The following is a 24746-nucleotide window of genomic DNA, read 5'->3' on the forward strand; positions in this document are numbered from 1 at the left end:
TTCAGCCACAGGATACTATGTTCTTAGCTGTCAGGTAAACGCATGTGGGCTAATTTTTGGGGCCTGGAATGGCCGACACTTACTTCTTTATCCTGTGAATCCAAAGAGGGGGGAAAGGGCGGGACTTTAAATGAGGCGCACGGTGGGATTGGCCGTCCGTCTCCATCCCTAAATTCAATAGCAAAAAAGAGAAAAGGTCGGGACTTTGAATGAGAAACATGGCAGTGACAGGGCTTGCACGGTTGAAGAATAACATTTAATATTGTTGTAAAAAGTACAGACATGGATTACATGATACAACATGATGCATGATGTCAAAGAAACCTAAAAGGCAGTGAAAAGTAGTAAATTCCCAAGACAGCTTCAAACAAACCAACATGACAATGAATGATCACAATGAGTAGTAGAGTAGGGTACAATCAAAACATCCATAGACTGACGCGTTTCGTGGACTACATATGCCACTTCTTCAAGAGTCGATGTTTGATCCAAATCTATAACAAAAAAATGCGTATAAAAACATTGTATGGAATGGTGGTTGGCGGAAGCTGGAAGGGGAAGGGGGAGGGAGGATAGTCCCCCCCCCCGGGGGGCCAAACACTTACATGGTAATCTCGGCGTGAACTGGTAATGGAAGGGAAGGCATAAACCCAGGTGCCTCCCATGGGAGCTGAGGACGCATAGGGTTAGCGGCATAGGCAAGAAACGCCACACACAAGGACAGATGAGATGAGAATTGATGCCGTGATGTTGGTAGTGATGTATATCTATATCAAATGAATAATCATAAGTATTAAACTCGTATATGTATATGTACTGAATCAATGAGTAGCGATACACAATGGATATAATATATATAATAAATATGACTGTGTGTATGTATTTGAGTATAACTAGTATACTGTGAATGAAGAGGAGGAATTAAATATAGACAATGACAATGGAATAGTATATAACAAGTATCTGTTGGAGTGAGTGAAAATATATGTGTACTTGAGAAAGAGTGACAAATATCTTAGATAGTGTGAATGAATGTGATAAAGTGATGAGTGAATGGAACTGTGAGTGGGTTAGAAAGAAAAAGAAAAAAAGAAAAAATGAGATAGGGAAATAGGACCCTAAAACCAAATTGTGAAAAAAGCATGAATAAGTGGAGTGAGATTATAAAAAACCAAAAAGAAAAAGAAATAGGGTGTCCAAGTATGAAAATAAGGTGTGCATCCAGTGGAGACTATGCCCAAGGGAAAGACAGATGGAATGAATGAAGTGAAAGGGGATGTGCAGTGACCAAGATAGGAGAGGAAAGGGAATGTAATGGGTGGATACCAGATGGAAAATAGTTTGAGGTGTGCAGGGTTTCCGCCAGGAGCCGTCGGTCCTGTAGCGTCCAGCGTCATGTATTAGGTGCATCTGTGGGAGAGAGACCGCGGGAACGGCCGGAAAAACCAAACCGCCCGGCAGGCTCCCGTCTTTATCCTGTGAATGCCAATTTTTTCAGACTGGAAATGAAAAACAATGGGCCTGTAAAGGTTCCGCCAAATTGTGGAATGAATGCAGACCCATTTTACAGATGTGTGAATGGACCCAATATGTATTAGACAATGTATTTACCGGCTGCTGTCAGTTCTGGCTCATTTATGAAAAAAATATATATATTTTTTGCTGTAAAAAAAAAAAAAACAATTTAGGGCAACTTTTTCAATTGCAATACTTCTGTTATGACATTGTCCATGTGCTGGGACTATTTGTGCACAGCTAGTACGTTTTTTGTGGCTGCAAATATGACATAAAGGTTTTTAAAGTTTGCCTCCCATTAAAGTCAATGGGGCCCGCCGCAAACTCGCGGTTCGCTGACTTTTGAGAAAATTTGCGGCTGGCGTTCGCGAACCGCCCCGGCCGATGTTCGTCCATCACTAGCTGGCAAGACCAAGCGTCAGCTGCGTATCCACATGAACACTTGGGCAGTAATAAAAATAAGTGTAACCTGGAGAAGATCCGTGTTGCCCAACACTTTGAGACATTCCATAATTTGTCCCCTGAGGGGTTGAGCTAAGAGGCTTTTTTGCCCTTACTCTGTCCAACCGCAGTGGTGACTTTGACACAGTCCTACTGCGAAAAGAAAAAGAGTGTATTTTTCAATTTCAAACAATGAACCCCAAGGGTCTTAATTCTGAACTTAGCTTGCAAGTGTTTTTCGAACCCTAACTTTGTAATGTACCCAAAAAGGAATTCTTTCTAAAAAATGTTTTTTTAAAATATGGAATAAGTGGCCCTATCTAATGAACCCCTACATATGGAGGTCCCTTTTGATCCTCTTTCTATATTCACGCTCTCTGATACTCCAACTGCTGCGGGTGTCTTGTGGTATGACTGCTAAGATGAATTGCCTCCTTGTATAAAGCAGGGAATAATTCTAGGTATCCACTTGCATATCATTGAACTTACACTTATTTATATGTTTCCATTTAATCTTTCCATGATGTGGAATTTATAAAGCTATGGGTACTAGTGGGTAAAGATATAAGTGGGAGGAGTTTCACTCCCACTTAAAGATCACAACATACAGGGGTATACAATGTACGGTTAACAGCAAACACACACACACATCATAGGTTGAACTGGATGGACTGGTGTCTTTTTTCAACCTCACAAACTATGTAACTATGTAACTCCCTGCTATTAGCCCATGAATAGAAACCCATAGTGTCCTGATGAAGCTCACGTGACCATGTGAGCGAAATGCATCAATGTCATCACGTCATATCATCCAAGCTCATCGGCTTCCTGGTACGAACATGGCACGTAGACCAGCCATTGTACTCCATCCCAGGGGGAGTTCACTGCTCACTGGATAAGGGACTGGAGGGACTGAACAGTGTCTGTATTCATTTTCATTGAGGGTGGGACTGACATATGGGACGCTGCTCCCGGCTTTGTATTTCACCCAATCAAATCCTGCATGGCAGTTTTGGAAGGTGACACTTGTAGAAATCTGCTCCTTTTCCCCTGCTTGCTTTGATTGCATGAATGCCTGTCCTGGCTTACCTCCTATGCTTAGCATGAGCCTCTATTCATCTACGCTTTGATGTGCTTCAACCTATCCTTTTCCCAGAGTAACCACCATCATTGCTCCTTCAATATCCATTAAGGGCTTGTGTTCCTGTGGACTGGAGGAAATCTGTCTGGCCCTTTAGTTGATGGAGGACATTGTCCTACATGCTTATAAGCCAATTTATGTAACTTTTATTTAGCTGTTGACACATCACTTTGCTCTCTGCCCCTGGCATTAATGGATGGATGCCTGAGTGCCCGAGTTGTTTTTAATGTTACTTTACTGACAACGATGTCATGAATGTTTTTATCCATGGTTTGGTGAAGGTTTTGATTTGACTATTTGATTATTGCTCAATAAAATACTTCTGTTTTCTAAAAGCCGCATTATGTTTCTATATAGAACCTCTATTTTGACACAAGGTCTGTCTTTGTTCTTTGGTCATTCCTTTTTTGTTTCCTACATAACCAACCTACTGAGCAAGACCCACATTACTCTCCCCCAATCTTCAACTTCTCTAAAAAGCACATGAAATGGAATCCCGTGGGTGGCGTGGCTAGCGTGTGTGGCGGATGGCTGCCTAAGACCGGAGCTTTGGAGCCCTGAGGGAGAATCCAGCGACCAGAGAAAGCCCTGAGCACCGCAAGCGGTCTCAAATGAACCACACTGGACCCTAATACCTTTCCCAACAATCAGAACATGACTCGGAAGAGGAAAGGGAAAACAAGCCCAAAAAACTCCCCGCATACTTCCACCGGCCTGCCGGAAGAGGAGGACAAGATGGCGCCGGTTTCACACACTGAACGCCAGCCACTACTCAGACTTCCCTGAGGAAACACCTTGGACAGATGGCAGTACTGGGGGTCTCACCACTACGAAGTCCTCCTTGTACAAGCCTGAGTTATCCCCAGCATATACTCGTACTGAACTTCAGTCTCCTATTGTAAACATCCCTACCTCTAACCAGTCAGTAATGGATACACTACTAAAATAAATTCTCCTATCCCTGCATCATTCCCTGCATGCAGAATTTACTACCCTCACTCAGAAGTACAATGCTGAAATCTCAATGCTAGGTGATAGTCAATAAAGTAGAAAATGTGATTACTGACATTACCACTACTGTCAATGACCTAGTGAATGCAAACAATGAAAGTCTAGAAGAAAGACCATGACTACGTGCCAAAATAGTTGACCTGGAGAATAACTCCAGGCATACTGTAACACTTTACGATTAAGGGGGGTTCCTGAATCTGTGCTCCGCCAGGACCTCATGTCTAGGGATGATCAAACTTTTGAAAAGTTTGGTTCGACCAGAACACCCGAACTTCCCGAAAGTTCGGGTCCGGATTCCAGAACCCCATTGAAATAAAAAACACAATTTTGAAGCCCTAAAACCCAATAAATGCCCATAAAAAGTGCCTAGGGTTCTGGGTCATGCCCCAGGGACTATTAATCACACAAAAAAAGTTCTTAAAAATTGTCGTATTTTATAGCCAATTATTGAAAAAATTATTGAAAAAAAATGGATTTAGTGTCTGGGGGGTCTAAAAAGTGTACCTGTGAAGTTTCAGCTCTGTAGCATGTCCAGAACCAGAAAAAAAAGATTGTTTGTCTTAGAATTGCAGTAGAGCAGAGATATGGCTCCACTATTTTCACACCTGGCCGTTTTTGTTGCAGGCGTTTATTGGGCTTTTTTGTGGACCTCTTTGGAGGCAGGCATGACATCTGAACTTCTGTGTAGGGGTATATATACACACACACATATATGTATATATACACATACACACATATAGGTGTGAAAGTAGCAGAACCTTATGCCTGCGCTAATGAAATTATTTGCAGGCATAGGGCTCCGCTCCTATCACACCTATATGTGTGTATGTGTATAAATACATATATGTGTGTTTGTATATATATACCCCTATACAGAAGTTCAGATGTTATGCCTGCCTCCAAAGACGCCTAAAAATGCCCAAAAAAACGCCTGCAACAACACACCTGGGCGTTTTTGTTGCAGGTGTTTTTTTGGGCATTTTTTGGGCATCTTTGGAGGCAGGCATAACATTTGAACTTCTGAATAGGGGTATATATACACACACACATATATGTGTATATACACATACACACATATAGGTGTGATAGGAGCGGAGCCCTATGCCTGCAAATAATTTCATTAGCGTAGGCATAGGGTTCTGCTACTTTCACACCTATATGTAGCGGGAAAGCCAATGAACCCCCAAAATATAGCCAACACTTTCAGCACCTATTACGAATCCCTCTGCAATTTAAAAGAAGGCCAAAATATTCCACATTTTAACTAAAAAACAATCCAACAATTTTTATCCAAAATTCACCTCCCAACTGTCACTGAGCCCAGCTAAATGACCTAAACTCTCCATTCTCCCAGCAAGAAATCTCGCATGGTATCCAATCTTTACCATCTGGCAAGTCCCCTGGTCCAGATGTTTTGCCAGGGGAATACTACAAACAATTTCATGAAACACTTGCCCCCCCATCTGCAAGATCTCTTCAACAACACTGCCTCCTCCTCCCTGTTCCCTGATGAAATGTTAAACGCTATTGTTGCTATACCCAAACCAGGAAAAGACCCTGACTCCCCAAAAAAATTTCCCTCCTCAACATAGACCTAAAATTGTACGCCAAGTTGCGCACCACCAGAATAACCAACATACTCCCCCTCCTGATAACGCTGACCAAACTGGTTTGGTCAAAGGCCGGCAGTCTTCGGATGCAACCAGAAGATTAATTAATTTGATCGCTTCAGCTGGTGTCACAGGAACGCCTTCTCTGCTTCTGTCACTAGATGCAGAGAAGGCGTTCGACAGAGTACATTGGACGTACATGAAAGAAGTTCTCATGAAATTTGGTTTTGGTGGCACTATTTTATCGGCTATCATGGCCCTATATTCAGTCCCATCAGCCAGAGTTTATGTAGCTGAGATGCTCTCCACCCCATTCCAAATTTTAAATGGTACACGTCAAGGTTGCCCCCTTTCCCCCTAATTTTCAACCTTGCCATGGAACCACTAGCAGAACACATACAAAGCTCAACAGAGATTACTGGAATCTATATTGCTAATACTGTCCACAAGATCGGTCTATTCGCTGATGACATTATCCTCGTGCTAACTAACCCACACTCGTCCCTACCAGCTATACAATTTATCCTACAAAAATTCGGAGATGTACCTTACTATAAGGTTAATACCACCAAATCCCACATCCTATAATTGGGAATAGATATCACCACCCGTACCCTTTTTTCCAAGCAGTTTCTATTTCACTGGGCAGACGTTGGTATATCTTATCTCGGGATTACCCTAACCAGAAACACGAAGAACCTCTTTAAACAAAACTACAACCTACTCAAACAGACACTCCTCCAATCACTCCAAAAACTATCAAAATATGAATTTTCCTGGGCAGGTAGACTGGCAGCCTTTAAGATATCCATTTTTCCCCAACTTATCTACCTGTCCTGCACACTACCTATCCCCATTCACACGACCATATGCACTCTCTTCAAGCATCCCTCCATAACTACATATGGGCAGGCAAAAAACCTTGTGTCTCCAAATTCAGACTTATTAAACACAGATTGGTTGGTGGCTCAGGTCTGACTGACCTCGCCGACTAACACAAAGCTAGCATATTAGCCCAACTGAGAAAATGGTTTCTCCTGCACCATACAACTCGCTGGGGAGACATAGAAAAACAGACAATTCCTGAACACAATCTAAAACTGTGGCTATATAGTCTAAAACCAAAATCAAAGCTAAAAAATCCACCTACCTGCCACTATCATAGCAGCCATTAAATCATGGCATAAATTCATATCAGCACAATGGTCAAGCACCCCAGCCTCCGCCATGATAATACCTTTCAATTATTAGACTCATAATACCAAACATTCATATACTGTACATATCTGGTCACACTTGGACTCATTACACTTGACAGATCTGATTAGCGATGGAAAGCTCAAACCCTTCTTTTAGCTAAGAACCAAGCTTGGCCTAGGTCCTGAATCCTACTTCCAATACCTACAAATAGCACACTGCCTTAAGAAAAAAACCCTACTCTGGGCTCTGGCCTCTATTCAGGTGTGGGCTTACTATTCACCTACATCCAAAGGAGCGAAAGGGATATCCATATTCTACAATATTCTCCAAGATAAGACACACTTCCAACATTCCTTAACTTTCACCCACTGGGAACATGATTCGGGGAACCACTACACAGGAATACAATGGCAAAAAGCTCTACAATCAATATACAACGCCACAAAATGCACTGCTCTATGGGAACTTACACAAAGCCTGACACAAAGAAGATACCTAACCCCCGATAGAATAGCCAAATTTTACTAACACACACCCCCTGATTGCTGGAAAAATTGTGCGTCACTAGGCAAACTGCTCCACATCATGTGGGACTGCCCGCTCATAACAAGATACTGGCAAAAGATATTCTACCTATTATAGCAAATCTTAGAAGCTAACATAAAACCCTCCCCTGATCTAGCACTACTCAACTTGAACATTGAAAGCATCCCAAAAACCCACCGCAGTGTAATTACACACATACTACTAGCTGGTAGACATAATATCACCAAACTTTGGAAGACTGATAAATCCCCATCCCTGCTAGATGTTATAAAAATGCTTCAAACCCACTACACTTATGAGATAACCTTGGCAAAAGACAAACACTCATACCTTAAGCAAAGAATGATATGGTACCCCTGGTCCAAATCAACTACCCTGCCCTATTTAAAGAAATTATTTATCTCCTGCAGCAATGGGATAATTATACTCTGTCACTCCTGAAGAGGATTAATGTTCTTAAGATGTTGATACTTTTGAAACTTCTATACTATTTTGAAACTCTTCCCGTCAATATCCCAGTGATGCAGCTTAAACACCTTCAGAGATCCTTTCTTTAATTTTTTTGGCATAACAAGTCTCACCTCTTTGCAAGCTCTATAGTATTTGCCCCACAATCCCGAGGAGGGGTGGGTGCCCCAGACATCATTAAAAAATACAACTATGCCACACACCTCAGAGCAGTTACCTCTTGGTCAACTCGCTTTGCGTCCAGTAGATAGTCAGAGATAGAACTAAGTATTACCTGTCCTGTGCATCCCTGTGCTGTGCTTTGGTCAGATTTGAGTTAATCTATGATGCAACTAGGAAGCTTATGCCTGGGTCTAATGTTATTTAGTCTCTCTGTATGGAAGAAATGTTCTCAAAGGTTCTCTCTCTCTTCTCTGTGCCCTGAACGTGCTATTCAATCCTGATATTCCAGACAGTCTTTCCTATTGCCGGATGTTCCCCTGGTTGCAAGCAGGTATTTTCCAGCTCCGGAATATGGTACATCCTCTAACCCGCAAATTACTATCATTTGCTGAACTCCAACATAAATATCAGATCCCTAAACATCTTTTCTTCTTTTTTCTTTTCTCCAAAGTAAGCATTTTTTTTTTTCCAAATCCTCATCCCTGACTTTGGATAAACATACCACATTTGAATTTCTGTGCTCCCAAGGTCCATACCAACCTGGCCTTATTTCATCCATTTGAAAAATTCTCCATGAAGCTACTCCACTCACTGAAACCTGTTCTACTTATATGCAGAAATGGGCCCAAATCCTTCAAAGACCCCTCCCTCTCCCACAATGACAGAAAATACGGGATTCGGAGCAGAGAGAGACAGCCTACAATATCCTACTTTTTTGGTACAGAACCCCATAGGTCCTTCACAGCTTTGACCCTTCAGTTTCCCAGCTTTGTGGGAGGTGCCATAGGGACAGAGGTACATGGCCTAACCATTAAACGACAATAGCTTTATGTAATTTTTTTACTCACATCCACTGAATATGCTCTTTATTGTCCTATATCCCCATTTGTAAATCTCTTAACTATTCTCATATTTTTTGTACTAGGCTTTCTAGTTACGCATATTTTAAATATCTGATATTGTTATGTAATTGCATAATACTTCTGTAATATGTAAACTGGTTATCTTTTACTTCTCTGTAATACCACTGTAAAAGTAAAAAAAAAAAAAAAAAATACAATTACGAAAGGGCCTGAGATAGAAGGTCGAGCTTTGAAACACCAAAAGTACAGAGATAGCCTATGTTCCCAGCACTCAGTAAAAATGTAAATTGTAAATAAAGAAATATAAGTCCACAAGGTGGCAGGCACCTAGTTGGACTTAACCCATAGTAATCTGGCAAATTTTAAAAGGGGCTGAAATCCTTAAGTTCAGCTTTAGGACATATAAAAAGGCATAGGCTGATTCAACCAGTACACCGACCCTTTCAATTTCTTTTTTTTTTTTTTAATTCTTTGGAATTGTGTGAATAGCTTCCACTTATATTTCTGTTTCAGACCAATATGCTCTCAGCCTTAGACTGACAAATGCATGCATTTGTGCTGATATTTCTGAGCTGTTGGTATGAAGTGCATAATGTAGTTATATCAAATATAGCTGTGGATTAATTGTTAATACATTGCCACAGTCATATCATGCCACATTTGCTGCTTTTGTGTATTTGTGACTGTATGTTTATTGCTTTGGGATATGTTGATGCCTTGACACAAATGGAAGACAAAATCTTTAAGCTGAGGGCAAAATTTTTATTATAAAATAGCAGATGGTTTGAAGACATTGTCTAGTCCCTTTGGCCTAAAGGATTGAAAGATGTCTTGTGTTAAGCAATACATACTAAATATCCTGACCAAACAGTAAAGAGAAAATTTTGCAATAATATCTAGTTTATGCCCTGTCATATTTTTTTAACCAGTAATTTATTTGTTACCTTACAATGGCTTATAAGTAAACCCTGGAAGATAGAGTACTGAGCAGTTGTGGCAAGTCTGTTGGCCTGTTTCCACCGCACAAATTTATATGTATCTAAAATATCCCGCTGATGACATATGCTTACCAGCTATCCATTTGCAGCCTGCAGGCACGGACTTCTGTATTCTGATGCTAATTCTACAATCTGTTCACTGACAGCTCAGAAGCCAGATGATATGTGCACTACTGACAAGTACATCATTTCCATGAAACATTTACACTTCTCTACCTGAATATTCACAAAATCAAATGGAGAGCTGACATGACACACCATGACAGGGGAATCGAGGAACCTGACAGGGTAATAGCAATATGCAGTTCACAATAATATATGTACTATTTACAAATGCAAGTTATATTTAAGTGGTCAAACCACCTGTCTAATGTACCCTATTACCTGTATGAAAAATGAAGGCCTGTTTCTGTATAATTGTAGCATTCAGCCAATATCCTGCTTTAGTTAAGTGACTTCAAATTTATTGTAATTATTTAAATAATGTAAGTTGCACCAACAGTGTACATAAAGCATTCATTAGGCCTTACCCAGAAAAGTTTATAGTCTACCACTGTCAAAGAGATACATAGTAGGGTTAGATAGATTGCATGCCAATTATAGAGTTTCTAATGCAAACAGATATTTTTTTTTAGTTTTAAATCGATCAGGAAACTATTATCCCTAAAAATGAGCAAGTGTGCTTGAGGTCTATTCAAGGCCATTCATTGAACTCATCATAAAATCTAAAAATTGTAAAATTGAATCTGAATCCCATTGGAGTCAATGGGAAGTAAATATTAAAAGTCAGTACCAGCCATTTTCATGGTTAACAGGGAAGGGATTATCAACATAGGCCATGGGCACATGTGCACAGCCATGGAAATAATGTACCATTGCAAAGAATGTCAGAAATATCTTTCAGTGGGAAAGGGTCCTTCATATTATATGATTTTGTGGGCGATATGAGAAAACACCAATTTTTCAAATTATATGTTTATGAAATACCTTTAAACTACATGAAGTGTTATGGAACAGTATAATTGTCCAGCACAGTGTCAGCAACATACAGTGCATGACATCATATAAATTCTATGTGTAATACATTTATTGTATTTTAACCTTTTTCATTGGCTTACATACAGCAGGAGCACCCCTATCCGATTTTTTTTAAAGTACTAAGTTAGATACTTATTGCCTGGACACATAACTTTTTATCTAGCAGTAACAGGCCATTTTAAGTAGTGACATATAGTACTGTAACAGATCTAAAAACTATTGGAAGGTTTACACTTCAAAAAAATAAAGCTAAAGCCCCCACTTCACAACATGTGCCAAAAGGTGGCAAAGCCTGTTTCTTAGTTTGTAATCTTCTCTTTGTGCAGTACCACTGTTAGGTTTAATAAAATGTGAACATAAAGTGCACAAAAACACTTCAAAATCACAACCCCACATTCCAGGGACAGTTGTTATGAAAAAATATAAATTATGGGGCCACATTTCAGAGGCAATAGTCAGACATATAGCACACTGGCTGGAGAATATGTTAGCAGCTTGATAGGACAGCAATGTAAGAGAGAGAGGCAGGCCAGATTTTAATGAAATGGGAATTACAATGTATTATGTCAGGAACACAAGCTAGAAATATAGCACAGGCACTTTGCGCATCATGTAAGTCTTTTTACTAGATAGCTATGTAAGAGGAATAGACAAGGCAGTTTATGTAGTGAAATAAAAGTTACAGTGTTTTATGTCACAGACAAGAGCCAGAAACATAGCACTGCACATTGTTCTTCATTGAAGCCATTTTATTGGGCGAGACAAAGACAAGGCAGGCTTTATCATGAACTAAAAATTACAGTGGATTGTGTCATACAATAGCTAAAAATTTAGCTCAAACATGCTGCACATCTACTATGCCACAAAATGAAGCAAGTTTTATCAAGAAATAAAAACTACAGTGGATTATGTCAGAAACAAGAGTCAGAAAGAGCCAGAAAAGCCAGAAAGAGCACAGTCTCACTGTATGTCATGTAAGACTTTTGACTAAGTCACCTTTCAAGAGGGAGAAATACATTACATTTTATTGGTAAAAAAAAAATAAGGAAAGATAATAATGTAAAAATTATGAAGTGAATAAGGTCACAGGAAAGAGGCGGAAATATACCACAGACATGTTGCACTTCATTTTCCCATTGACACACAGAGCCTGAGTAGTTTTAAAAGCACCATGGGCCCCTGGACAAAGTTATACACTGGGGCCCTTAACAGGGAAACAACCACACAAAGTATGTGTGGCAGGGTGAGGGGGATTAACTTTTACTGTAATGACCTCAAATGCAGAAGGGGGGATAATGGGTTATAATTTCACTAACAGAACCAGTGACAGTAAAAGTCATTCCCCAGTCACAGCCCTCTCCCCCATTGTGATCACTTTACAGTACATGATCACAGGCTCCCATGCCCCTCTTTCCCGGCATGGACTTTGCTTGTACTGGAGCAGAGATAACTCTGTACGCCAGGACTTTTTTTCTTAGAGAATAGGTGTAGGAACTCAATGGCGCTCCTATCGCACCAATCACCATCAACATCACCAGCACCCCTCCCACAGGAAGAGAGCTACAAATGGTAGGTGTGGCCAAACTGTACTAACTGTTGGGGAGGGTCTTAATGGGGCATTGTTAAATACCATGAGTGCATTCTGCACAGTATTGAGGAGTGCGCTACATACAGAGTGCAGGGTTCAGCAATGACATATGCGCAAAGTGCAGTGTTCAGGGGTGAGCTACATAAGAATGTGCTATGTATAGAATACAGGATTCAGGAGTGCATTGCATACAGAGTGCAGGGCTTGTGGAGTGTAGGGCTTATGAGTGCACTATGCACAGACTGCAGAGATTAGAAGGTGCACTATGCCCAGAGTGCACATTTCAGAAGTGCGCTACAAACAGAGTGCAAAGTTCAGAAGTGCACTATGCAAAGAGTGCAAAATTCAGAAGTGCACTTTGTTTAGAGGGCACAGTTCAGAAGTGCACTGTGTGCAGAGTGCAGAGTTCAGGTGTGCGCTATGCACAGAGTGCGGAGTTCAGGAGTGAGCTAGGTATGGGGTGCAGAGTTCAGATGTGCACTACATACAGATTGCAGTGTTCAGGCTTGCACTACATACAGGTGCAGAGTTCATGCGTGTGCTATGTACAGGGTGCAGAGTTCATGCGTGTGCTGCATACTGGCTGCAAGGTTCATGCCTGGGCTATGTACATGGTGCAGATTTCAGGCATGTGCTATGTACAGGGTACAGATTTCAGGCATGTTCTATGTACAGGGTGAAGATTACAGGTGTTTTCTATGTACAGGGTGCAAATTTCAGGCATGTGCTATGTACAAGATGCAGAATTAAGGCGCGTGCTACCTACAGGATGCAGATTCCAAGTGTGTGCTATGAACAGGGTGGAGATGTCACGCATGTGCTATGTACAGGGTGCCGATTCCAGGCCTGTGCTATGTACAGGGTGCAAAGGTCAGGCGTGTTCTATGTACAGGGTGCATATTTCAGGCATGTGCTATGTACAGGGTGCAGATTTCAGGCATGTGCAGGCATGTGCTATGTACAGGGAGCAGATTTCAGACCCGTGTTATGTACAGGGTGCAGATTCCAGGTGTGTGCTATAAACATGATGCAGATGTCAGACATGTGCTATGTACAGGATGCAGATGTTAGGCGTGTGCTACCTACAGGATGCAGATTCCAAGTGTGTGCTATGAACAGGGTGGAGAAGTCAGTCATGTGATATGTTATGATATGATATATTACATCAGAGTCTGCAGAACCCCCCCTTCCATCACAGTCCGCAGAGCCTCCCCTTCCATAACAGTCCGCAGAGCCCCCCCTTCAATCACAGTCCGCAGAGCCCAACCTTACATCAGAGGCCGCATAGCCCCCCTCCCCCTTTACATTGGAGCCTGCACAATTTCACTGTAAGAGGGAGCTCTGTGGACTCTAATGTAAAGGGGAACAACTCTGATGGAAGAGGTGTTCTGGGAACCCTGATTTAAGGGGTGCTCTGATGTAAGGGGGAATGCTGTGGACTCTACTGTAAAGGGTAACTCTAATGTAAAGGGTCTCTGCTCACCAAAGCCACCTTTACATCAGAGTCTGCTGAGCACCCCTTAAATCTGAGGTCCCCTCACATTATATTACTGATTCAGAGGCAGGAGAGATAAGGGAGGGGGTAAATGGATGAATGTGAGCTCACTCACCCCAAGAAGGAAGAAGGCTTATGCAGTCTGCATATGCTCCACGTTCATTCTCCATGCTGTTCCTGGCTGCTGGGCTTCCCCGCCCACACTCCAATCCTCCAATCTGTTTGGAGTGTGGGCAGGGTTTCAGGCACACACAGGAGGAGGAGTAGATCTAGCTCTCTCCTCTCCTGTCCGTGCAAGGCACATGGGGAAGGGGGGGGGCACGGCGGGGCGAGCGTGCTGCCAGTGCTGGCTCTGTCTCGGAAATGTAAGTAAGAGTGTAACAGACACAACTGCAGCCAGTAACCCCGCCGTGGATCCGCAAACTGCAATTTTAGGCCCCACACAGTGGCGGAATTTACAGGTCGTATGTGCCCTGGCGTTCTGCCACTGGTAGTCCCGCCACTGGGTGGAGATGTCAGGCATGTGCTTTGTACAGGGTGCAGATGCCAGGCTTGTGCTATACACAGGGTGGAGATGTTAGGCATGTGCTATGTACAGAGTGCAGATTCCAGGTGTGTGCTATGTAGAGGGTGCAGATTTCAGGCATTTGCTATATACAGGGTGGAAATATCAAGCATGTGCTATGTACATGGTGCAGATGTCAGGCATATGCTATGTACAGGGTGCAGATTACAGGCGTGTGCTATGTATAGGGTTCAGATGTTAGGCATGTGCTATGTACAGGGTGCAGATGTTAGGTGTGTGCTATGTACAGGGTGTAGATTCCAGGCATATGCTATGTACAGGGTGCAGATGTAAGGCTTGTGCTATGTACAGGGTCCAGATTCCAGATGTGCGCTATGTACTGGGTGGAGATGCCAGGCATGTGCTTCATACAGGTTGCAGATATCTGGCGTGTGTTATGTACAGGGTGCAGATTTCAGGCATGTGCTATGTACAGGGTGCACATGTTAGGCGTGTGCTATGTACCAGGTGCAGATTCCAGGTGTGTGCTTTTTACTGGGTGACAATGTCAGGCATGTGCAATGTACAGGGTGCAGTTGTCAGGCTTGTGCTATGTACAGGATGCAGATTTCAGGCATGTGCTATGTACAGGGTGCAGATGTCAGGCATGTGCTATGTACAGGTTGCAGACGTTAGGTGTGTGCTATGTACAGGGTGCAGATTAGGGATAGACCGATATGGTTTTTTCGGGGCCGATACCAATATTTTGGTCACAACGTATTGGTATGGGCTGATATTTTGTACATTTAAAGTTTTAAAGAATAAAGACAATTTTTTACACAAATCTGGTACTGAACATGTTAATTTTTGTTTAATACTTAATGACTGGCTTGCTGGCATTCTGTGGTGGGTGTCTGGCACCCTTTGGTGGGTGGCTGGCTGTCTTGCTGGCTCCCTGTGGTGGATGGCTGGTTGTCACCCTGTGGTGGTTGGCTGGCTGGCTGTCACCTTGTGGTGGATGGCTGGCTGGTTGGCACCCTGTGGTGGGTGACTGACTGGCTGGCACCCTGCGGTGGGTGGGTGGCTGGCTGGCACCCTGTGGTAGGTGGGTGGCTGGCACAGGGGTTATGGGTGGCTGACTGGTACAGGACCTGTGGGCGGCTGGCCGGTACAGTGCCTGTGGCTGGCTGGTACAGGGCATGTGGGTGGCTGGCTGTCTGGCACCCTGTCTGTGGGTGGCTGGCTGTCTTGCACCCTGTGGTGGGTGGCTGGCTGTCTGGCACCCTGTGGTGGGTGGCTGGCTGACTGGCTGGCACCCTGTGGTGAGTGGGTGGCTGGCACAGGGGCTGTGGGTGGCTGGCTGGTACAGGGCCTGTGGGTGGCTGGCTGGTACAGTGCCTGTGGGTGGGTGGCTGGCTGGTACAGTGCCTGTGGCTGGCAAGTACAGGGCCTGTGGGTGGCTGGCTGGCTGGTACAGGGCCTGTGGGTGGCTGGCTGGCTTGCTGGTACAGTGCCTGTGGCTGGCTGGTACAGGGCCTGTGGATGTGGGTGGCTGGCTGGCAGCGGGCTGCTGTGAGTGGGTGTATGGCTGTGATGCACTCCCGTGAGACTAGTCCCAACTCCAGACGAGGCTGTCCAAGGCGAGGGAGGCGGCCTGAGAAGGCAGAATGACGTCACAAAAATATCGGCCAGTTCTGGGGGCCGATACCAATATATCGGGGAAAGTTCATATCGGCCCCCGATATATCGGTCTATCCCTAGTGCAGATGTCAGGCGTGTGCTATGTACAGGGTGCATATTCAGGCATCTGCTATGTACAGGGTGCAGATGTCAGGCATGTGCTATGTACTGGATGCAGATTTCAGGCATGTGCTATGTACAGGGTGGATATGTCAGACATGTGCTATGTACAGGGTGCAGATGTCAGGCATGTGTTATGTACAGGGTGCAGATGTTAGGCCTGTGCTATGTACAGGGTCCAGATTCCAGATGTGTGCTATGTACAGGGTGGAGATGCCAGGCATGTGCTTCATACAGGGTGCAGATATCAGGCGTGTGCTATGTACAGGGTGCAGATATCAGGCGTGTGCTATGTACAGGGTGCAGATTCCAGGCATGTGCTATGTACTGGATGGAGATGTCCGACATCTGCTATGTATGGGTCGCAGATGTCAGGCATGCGCTATGTACAGGGTGCAGATGTCAGGATGGTGCTATGTACAGGATGCAGATTCCAGGCATGTGCTATGTACAGGGTGCAGATGTCAGGCATGTGCTATGTACAGGATGGAGATGTCAACCATGCGCTATGTACAGGGTGCAGATGTCAGCCATGCACTATGTACAGGGTGTAGATTCCAAGCATATGCTATGTACAAGGTTGTAGATGTCAGGGGTGTGCTATGTACAGGGTGCAGATGTCAGACATGTGCTATGTACAGGGTGGAGATGTCAGGCATGTGTATGTACAGAGTGCGGATTCAAGGTGTGTGCTATGTACAGGGTGCAGCTGTCAGGCATGTGCTATATACAGGGTGCAGATGTTAGGCATGTGCTATGTACAGGGTGAAGATTCCAGACGTGTGCTATGTACAGGGTGGAGAAGTCAGGCATGTGCTAAGTACAGGGTGCAGATTCCAGGCATGCAATTTGTACAGGGTGCACATGTCAGGCGTGTGCTATCTACCGGATGCACATGTCAGGTGTGTGCTATGTATAGGGTGCACATGTCAGGTGTGTGCTATGTGCAGGGTGCAGATGTCAGGTATATGCTATGTACAGGGTATAGATGTTGGGCGTGTGCTATGTACAGGGTGCAGATTAGGGATAGACCGATATGGTTTTTTCAGGGCCGATACCAATATTTTGGTCACATCTACAGGGTGCAGATTCCAGACATGTGCTATGTACAGGGTGGAGATGTCAGGCATGTGCCATGTACAGGGTGGAGATGTTAGGCATGTGCTATGTACAGGCTGCAGATGTTAGGCGTGTGCTATGTACAGGGTGCATATTCAGGCATGTGCTATGTACAGGGTGCAACTGTCATGCGTGTGCTATGTACAGGGTGCATTTTCAGGTATGTGCTATGTACAGGGTGGAGATGTCATGCATGTGCTATGCACAGAGTGGGGATGTCAGGCATCAAGAAATAGAGAGGGGGCACACCGGCCTAGCACATTATCCTCAATAAAAACAGCTTTTTTTTAGTAAAAATTCAAATTCAAAACCTACAAGCATAGGTTTGACAAACTCCAATGTTATAGCATCAAAACTATTGCATAGCAGGTAAGACATCCTCAATATAACTGACTGAAGTATTTCGAGGTCTTGCCTCTTCCTTAGAGCCACGTGCAGATTCCAGACATACAGATTTCATGTACAGGGTGGAGATGTCAGGCATGTGCTATGTATAGGTTGTAGATGTTGGGCGTGTGCTATGAATAGAGGGCAGATATCAGGCATGTGCTATGTATAGGGTGCAGGCGTCAGGCATGTTCAGATGTCAGGCATGTGCTATGTACAGGGTGGAGATGTCAGACATGTGCTATTACAGGGAGCAGATGTCAGGCATGTGCTATGTACAGGGTGCAGATGTCTGTCAGGCGTGTGCTATGTACAGGGTGGAGAATGTCAGACATGTGCCATTTACAGGGAGCAGATGTCAGGCATGTGCTATGTACAGGGAGCAGATGTCAAGCGTGTGCTATATACAGGGTGCTACTGTGGACACAGTAAATTGGCCCCAAAGACCTAGCTCCCCTGAATTAGGTAGTAGGTCAATCATTGCATTTTTGGTCTTTATATGAAGAGAAATATAACCTGAGGTCCACCTCCCTTTTGTTGGTGTCCTTTCTGGGTGACCCTAGGTTCCTCCCTGCATTTAATTCTGACTCTAATTTCTCTAGATGGATTGAGAACGATTTGGTCACCTTGGAGTCTTTTATATGAGAGATCCCTTTTTACACCTTTTCCTTTCTCCAACTTAATCATGCTCTCCCACAGTCTGAATTTTATAAATACGTACAGATCAGACATTTCTTTTCCACTCAATATCCGCCAAGTACTGGACTTTTAGGACCTACCTTTGAACAGTTATGTAGGTCATCATCTAAAGATAAAGGTACCATCTCTACTATCTATAGATATCTTAACAAAAGGGATCTTCCTGCCAAATTCTCAGCAATGCTTAGTTGGGAGGCTGAGACAGGTCAGGAGTTTTCCTCAGAAGATTGGTTGGATATGCTTTCCAAAATGCATAAATGCGCATGATCCATAGCGGCGAAGGAGACAGTGGTTAAGGTCCATACCAGATGGCATTATACCCCTGCTAAGCTACAGTATATAGGTTCTATCATTTAGTACCAGAGGTCTGTTTTAGAAGCTGCCCAGATAGGGGCTCGCATCTTCATATTTTTAGAGGTGCAAAGTAATTAAACAACTTTGGCAACAGGCATCCACTAAGGTAGCTCAGATTACTGGAGTTCAATTTACATTTAAGTACCCAACGGGCTTATTTTTTGCAGATCTGCTGGGGGTGATGCCGCCTTGCCAAAAGTTGGCGTACACTTTATTTAATGCTATTCATTGGGCCATTGCTTTGAACTGGTGCTCCCTCATTGTTCCTTGGGCTCAGGTATTACAATGCATGGAGGCAATCAAACTCATGGAATGTATCCACCATACCATTATGGATACAATGCACATCCTTAATCGAAAATAGGAATCTTGATCTTCTTATTAAAATTCTGGTTTGTGAATTTAATGACTGTAACATACCTGTGAGTGTAATATCTTGGAAGCCTCACTTGAGAAAGCACTTACTTTGTCCAGTTTTTGAGGACAAAGACTAAAAAAATAATAATTCACATTTTTAAAAAAAAGGAATATTATACATATTGCACAGAAAGTATTGTAATGATCACTTTTGGGTCACATTTTGAAAACAGACCCTGTGCAGTGTTGCAGCCATACAAAAATCCTCATTTAAGAGAATTTATTTCACATGAAAAAGGAAGAAATATTTCAATAACTTCATAGATGGTATTGAAGCACTTTTGGTCTGAGGCATTTTGAAGAGAAGAGATAACAGTCAGCTTTTTATCCAAATATAAGCTTTTGAGTGTATTTATTTCCATGAAACAACAAAAGTTAAATATTGTACTGACTCCCTACCAGTGTTGGGGTAGTTACTCAAAAAATGTAACTAGTTACTAGTTATTAGTTACTTCTGTAAATTGTAACGAGATTACTTTACTAGTTACTGCATTTGAAAAGTAACTTCACTACTTATTACTTTACCTTCCTCTTTCTTAATTGACCGTGTAGAAGAAGATACATGACACTCTTTCTGCATAGAGTTTATTGTATAAACACAGGCTTTGGGAAACATGAGAACAAAACCTGAAAAAGCAGAATAAAACATTAAGTGCAACAAAAAGTCATAAACTTCATCCCTCTCTATTCTTCGAAATAACGATTGTATCGCACGGCTTGGGTAACGCAGGAAAGCGCGTTCCTATAGCCTAGTAAAGTAGTGTAGTTACCTCCTATAGCCTAGTAAAGTAGTGTAGTTAGTTACCAATATTAGTATTGTAACTAGTTACATTACTTTGTTACCAAAAAAAGTAATGTAGTTACTGTAATCCATTACTTTGTAACTAGTTACCCCCAACACTGCTCCCTACTAGGGAGGAGATGGATATACTTAGCTTAAGTTTGAGCTGAGCTAGGTGAACATTACTAAAGTTTGGATGCAGAATCTGAATGTGTGAGAAAAAATATACAAAGTATATTCCATGCGCCAAAGATAAGGTGTATAGTTGGTATATATATATATAAAGGAGTCTTGATGAGAATACATTAAAGTATAGCAGCTGCTGTACAATAAAAGGTAGACTTGTTAAAAGAATGGTCTTTTTTAAAAAAAAGGGCCAAATACAGCGCTGAATGTCACTGGAAACCAAATGTTAATTAAACAGTAATGGCCATTTTCTATGCTAACAGGCATGGGTCATGTCCATATTTAGTCAATGATGTCACTCAGGAGACTCAATCCCTTTAGCGGCAGGGCTCTGGGAGATGTCATATGGTGCAAGTAAGTGATGGGATCTGAATGTTTTTCTTTTGCACCAGTAATGCTTGTCTAATTAACATGGATGTGGGTGACTGGATGATGTGATTACCAATGAAATTACTTTCTAGGGCTTTTTATTTTTCAATTAAAGGGCTTGTCAAAAAACATCATTGTGTTTATATACTGTTTACATTTTGAATGTGAATGATTACCGTGTACCCCTCAGTCATTCACATCCAAAATAGAACTGTGCTACTCTCAGTATAGATATCTTGAAAAACAGCAAGTTCTGCCTTGACAGTCACTGCTCTCTGCTTGGAGCAGCTAGAGAACTGAGCAATCACCTGGCATGTGATAACTCAGTTCTCAGAGGTAGAGTCGGCGTAACACAGCTGCAGCACAACACAGATGCATGGAGGTGAGTATGGAGGTTTTTTTTCATAGCCAATACTTTAAATGGGTGATCCAGATTCCACAGACCTCCACAGACACCAGGGAAGGGTTGTGAGGAGAAGGTTCTGGTCCTCATTAAAATGCAGACAAGGTAGTTTACCAAAGGGACTCCAGGGCACTAAACTAGGGAACATGTACCAAAAGTGTTTTTATTTTCCATTTGGCAAGGAGAAGTAATTTTAATAATTTTTAAAGGGCAAAATTAAAACGTTAATTTCTTTAGCTAACATTCCTAGGAGGTCCCTTGAACCTGCCCGTGAAGTGTTGAAATTTGGTCAATGATGTCAGTCCCTATCTCTGCCCCTTTGTTTACATTCCTGGCCAGCAAATGAATAGGGATAGGTGCTGGCACCAACTATTTCCTTATCAACAATTGACAGCAGAACAAGACAGCTGTCACATTTGGAAGCAGTAGAAAAACAGCTACTATACAGTATGAAATGTTTGGCTCCCACCAAATGAGCTAAAAGTTTGGCTTTTAGATGAACACTCGAATAATCTTAAGCTCATCCCTTCTCTGGATGACATCTTGTCTAACTGATGTTGTGCCTCTCCCTCAATTTCCTCTTTTACAATCTTTGGCACCTGGGTATGGTCTGCCAGCTCATCATCTCCACTCTTTTCATCTCTGAAGGTCAATTGACAGTAAGCTGTAGCTACAGGAACATCAACTGTAATTGCTTCCCCATGTCTATTGTCCTCTCCCTCTATATTGCTTGCACTCTCTTCCTCAAGTGCTTAAATAAAAAAAAAATTCCAGAGCATCCTCATGTCGCAAATTATAGAAGGTGTGCTCACATAATTCATCTGACGTCTCAATGCAGGTTCTCAAGGCAGTAGTTAAATTAAATGTAGAAGAAGAAGAATAAAGAACAGGGTGCATTTTCAGATGCTGATAAAACCTTTACTCTGCAGTCTTCAACTGAGATAAGTAGAAGTAAGATGATGAAGGCTTGGTTATCCACTCCACACCTCCTCCATGTGCTCTGGCTGTAAAGCATACCTATTGCAAGAAAAGAAAGGCAAATGTCCTTTCTCTCCAATGTGCAGCATTACTACCACATTGACTTGTGGAGGCAGAACCTCCCATATTAAGTGCACATGAAGCACCTCAGCCTTTTCCTTAAGGCCTCCCAGTTATAATGAAAATAGGGGACTGCCTAATTTAGTTACCAATAGAGGAAATTATGTTGTAGTGTTTTAACCACTTAAGCCCCGGAAGATTTTACCCCCATTCCTACCAGGGGGTATTTTGCGATTCGGCACTGCGTGACTTTAACGGAGAATTGCGCGGTCGTGCGACGCTGTACCTAAACGAATTTGGCGTCCTTTTTTCCCACAAACAGAGCTTTCTTTTGGCGGTATTTGATCACCTGTGCGATTTTTTGATCACGCGCTATAAACAAAAAAAGAGCGTCCATTTTGCAAAAATAGCAATATTTTTCCCTTTTTTTTATATGAAATTCCCCCAAAAAAAATGTAAAAATCAAAATTTTTTAAAATTTTCGGCCAATTTGTTTTATGCTACCTATGTTTGGTAAAAAAAATCGCAAAAAGCGTATTTTGATTGGTTTGCGCAAAAGTTATTGCGTTTACTAACTAAGGGAAAGATTTTTGTCATTTTTGTTGTTTTTTTTTTAACGCGTAATGGCGGCGATCTGCGATTTTTTTTGCGGTACTGCGACATTGCGGCGGACAGATCGGACCCTTGACTGACATTTTTGACACTTTTGGGGTTACCAGTGACATTTCTACAGTAATCAGTGCTATATATATGCACTGTTACTGTAAAAATACACTGGTAGTGAAGGGGTTAACTTTATTTGAGAGGGAGGGGCTGTGTGTGTCCCTAGGGGCGTGATTCTAACTGTGATTGGCTGGGGCTTCAGCTGTATGCAGAGTGATCAACGGATCTACATAGTAGATCCAGATGATCAGCTCTCATACAGCGAGGAGAATGACAGGCAGCTTGTTTACACAAGCTGCCTGACTTTCTCCCTCTCCCCCGCCGATCGCAGAGTGGCCGGCGGACATCGGGTCCGCCGGTCACACGCGCGGGGGGGTCCGTGACCACTCGGGAGCGGGAGCGCGCCTCCGGGGGCGCGCGCTCGCTCCCTAGACCCTCACAAGCTAGTGACATAGCCCTACGTCACTTTGCCTGTGAGGGGCTGACCGCCGACGTAGATAGTCGTGCGGCGGTCGGCAAGTGGTTAATGCACTTCACATTCTAGTGTTTTAGTCTAGTAAACTGGGCCACATTAGTATGCAGTGATCTTCTGCTAACAAAGGGCAGCTTTGCCTTTGTTAGCAACAAGTTGAAGGTGTCCAAACTTTTTTCAAAGAGGGCCAGATTTGATGAAATGAACATGCGATACCATTTTGCCTGACATTTGAACCATTAAAATTAAATATACACACATACATACATACATACATACATACATACACACATACATACACGCACACACACACATGCATACATACATACACACACACATACATATATAGGAAATAATAAGCATCAGTGCTTTATGAATACACTTACAGAAACAGGCAGTAGGATTGTAGAAGTGACACCTCCCGGTCAGCTCCACAAGATCCTCAGTCGGCTCCTACAGGTGGCTGTGTGCGATGAAGGAGAGAAGGCATGCAATTTTCAAATTCATTCCGCACTCCCACGCAGACGTCGGTGGCGCCGGGCAGATAGAGCCAAGCGGGGGCGCAGCGGGACTCGGGGAGCAGCCGAGCGAGGCCAGAGGCCCCGCCCCCAAGCCATCGCATCTGCATCGGGGCGGGGATGTGAGGAGTTTTAGAGAAAAAGACATTGACAAAAGTCAGCTGTGTCTCACTAAAGGACGGGCCGCAACTGGCCCACGGGCTGGACTTTGGACATGACTGCTTTAGACAGTCCAGCCACAACTTTCTCTTTTTATGGAGATCTGGACTCTGACTGGGCCATTCCAGAACATTAACATTGTGGTTTGAAATCCATTCCTTTGTAATTTTGGCTTTATATTCAAAGGCATTGTCCTTCCTGGAATCTAAATCTCCTATCAGTGCTTAGATTTCTTACAGACAGCATGAAGGTTTCCTTCATTCCAAAATGATAGAAAGTAGGAATGGTGTTTTTATGTTGATGCCAAACAATCTGATAGCCAGAAGCTTAGAATCTTCTTTCAACTGACTTCAGAATTTTCCATAAGTCCTCTGAGAAACTGTAGATAAAATATCATATGTGTTTTAGTTATTGATGGCTTCCTTTTTGCTATTTTCCCATAATACTTTGTCTCTTGAAATATCCAAAAAATATCATGTTATGTACAGTATATCCGTTATAACCAGTAATGGCTTAATCTCAAGGTTTAAAATGCTTCTGCCTGTGTTGAGGAGGATTTGGAAAGACAGTGCTGAGGCCACTTGGCTAAGACATCTTTGATATTATAACAGCCCTCAAAATTTCCACTCACCTGCTCACAGTGAAAATAAGCTAAGGGAGAGTATGGAGCCACATCGAAGGGGAGGGGGGCGGGTGCTGCCAGCAGATGGGTTAAATGGGAGCTGATTTTCCTCCCAGCCTCTGCCCCCTGTCATTCTCTTAGCAGAGCCTGGCATACAGCAGAAGTATGCAAAGAACTA

This window comes from Pelophylax lessonae (genome assembly GCF_965119305.1).
Source record: "Pelophylax lessonae genome assembly, chromosome: 3".
NCBI classification, from domain to species: Eukaryota; Metazoa; Chordata; class Amphibia; order Anura; family Ranidae; genus Pelophylax; species Pelophylax lessonae.